Below are 2,589 nucleotides of genomic sequence, written 5' to 3'. Positions count from 1 at the left end.
ACTCACACTAGCAAGAAATGTTCCATGCGATGGACGATACGCACGTCGATCTGTATGCTCAAGATCTCTCTCTCTCTCTCTCTCTCTCTCTCTCTCTCCCCCCTTCTCTCTCTCACACACATCACACACTCACTCACTCTCTCACCCTTATACAGGCCGTGTTCTTTCAGGCGGAATCCATAAACCGAAAGCACGAAGAGACGCCACGCATTAACGATCTTGCTCCGCGACGCGGGGCATCGTCCTCACAGACACTACCGCGACGACGAGGCGCCAGAGACACGGATTCGACGCGATAGGACGACGGCGGCGATGACTATCAGTTGTCATTTTTGCAGCTGGACCTCATGGCCATGTATCAGTTTCGTCGCGGCTGAGATGGAACGTCCGCGATAACGAGATTCCATAAGTTTCACGTATCCCCCTAGAAGCTCCGATAGTCTCGTACCATCGACGTGAAAACTGCTCGATCGTACTGACAAGTTGTATATACGTATATACACACATACGCACGGATCTAAAGGCCGTATTACACTACGAGTTGCGGGCTCGGTTGCGGTTGGAGTTAAGGCCGTATTACACTACGGGTTGCGGGTTCGGTTGCGGTTAGGGATACGGTTGACAGTTGCGGATTGACCAATCAGAACAAAGCAGCTTGCCGGCAGATTAGTCAATCCGCAACTGTCAACCGTAACCCCACCGCAACCGAGCCCGCAATCCGTAGTGTAATACGGCCTTAACGGTTGATAGTCGCGGATTGACCAATCAACCGCCAAGTTGCTTTAAGCCCGTATCAGACTACGCATTGAAAATTGAAGATTGAAGATTAAAGATTGGAATTTGACTAATCAGAACAAAAAGGACTAAAATTTCTTTATTCTGATTGGTCAAATTTCAATCTTCAATCTTCAATCTCAATCTTCAATGCGTAGTCTGATACGGGCATTACTCTGATTGGTCAATTCGTAATCGTCAACCATAACCCCAACCGCAACGGAGCCTGCAATCCGTAGTGTAATACGGCCTTAAAGGTGCTTTTCAATGTAATGTCACGTGTCACATGATATCAAAACAAGTACAATTTTTTGCGCACTAATAAATTATTAGAAATGCTGCACGCTAGGGCAGTCTTCCGAAATGTGCTGAAAGTACTGACAGTACTGTTTTCGCGTTCCGAAAATGTTTTCAGCATGCTGCAAGAGAATAATAATTACTACCAGAGAGAAGCCTGAGAGGGGCCACGCCGGCGTTTTTCTTACGACGCTTTAACTAGCCGGTACAATGGCGCTAATTAGATCCATTTTATGGCCGAGCGGAACTATATGGCCACTTTCAGTGCCACTGTAAAACGACCGGGTGGTTCATGTCTCTGCTAGATCCATAAAATGGATCCAGTTAGCGCCACTGTTACGGCTAGTTAAAGCGTCGTAAGAAAAACGCCGGCGTGGCCCCTCTCAGGCTTCTCTCTGTTACTACCTTTTTAACGAAAATAGGTCCTAGGGAATTGCTGACTTCCGGCTGATTTTGCACATACTTCCGAGGTAGTGCGAGTTCAATAATGCATATGGTGGTTAGCAGTTTCGTAAAACATAAACGAAATATTGAATCGAAAAAAAGGAAATACTTTTTTATTATTCACAACATGTCATTAAACAAATATAAAATAATAAATGAAAGTACAAATAATACATACAAAATATTTTTAACATCAAATGATTACGAGAAAGCATTAGCACATAAGTTACAATTAATTGAAGAGAATCTTTATGAAAATAAAGTTATAGAAATCTTTATAAATATGTCACTTTCACTCCTTTTTAAATAGATTATATCGCTCTACACTTTTTATCTCTTTTTCTACTGCTTTCTCTACTACCAATGCGTTCCGATTTTCATTGCTGCCACAGTCTACTGACAATTTCGGAACGATTGAAATACGTTGATTTCAGCAGCAGTACTGTCAGTACTTTCAGCGCATTTCGGAAGACACCCTAGGTTATGTTCCGATTTCCCACCCGGGTCACAGTATAAATATATATAGTAGTGTCACTCTGTGTTGGCACCTTTGATCTTCAGGAGGTTTATTAGTGCCGGTCTACAATAGGTGATTTAAGCCTTAAGCCTTAAAAAATTGACCAATCCCAATCAAGTATGAGGAAAATACTCGACTGTGATTAGTCAATTTCTTAAGGCTTAGGGCTTAAATCACCTATTGTAAACCGGCACTTACGGTTTTTGAAACGAGGTGAAAATTACAAAAGTGAACAGATTTACTAGATTTCGACAAATGAAGTTATAGATATTCTAGTGAATTTTCTCACTTTTATAATTTTCATTTCGTTTCAAAAACCGTAATAGGTCCCCAGGTCCAATGTCCAATCATCCGCCATGGGTGCGTTCAGGAGACACAACCGTGGATAGTCTTGTCAACACTCGACGTTGATTTGTTGATTCTAAAAGTAGGAACTAATCACGTTCGATTGCTACTCAACGGTTGTATCCTGAATGAATCCATATTGTTAATTGTGCGCGGCGCTTCGTTTGAATAATTGAAATCGATTGACGACCATTGTGAAGCTATATATGATA

This window comes from Formica exsecta, unplaced genomic scaffold (assembly GCF_003651465.1).
Source record: "Formica exsecta isolate Colony F162 unplaced genomic scaffold, ASM365146v1 scaffold275, whole genome shotgun sequence".
NCBI classification, from domain to species: Eukaryota; Metazoa; Arthropoda; class Insecta; order Hymenoptera; family Formicidae; genus Formica; species Formica exsecta.
The sequence above is the reverse complement of the archived record's forward strand: the minus strand, read 5'-3'. Positions refer to the sequence as shown.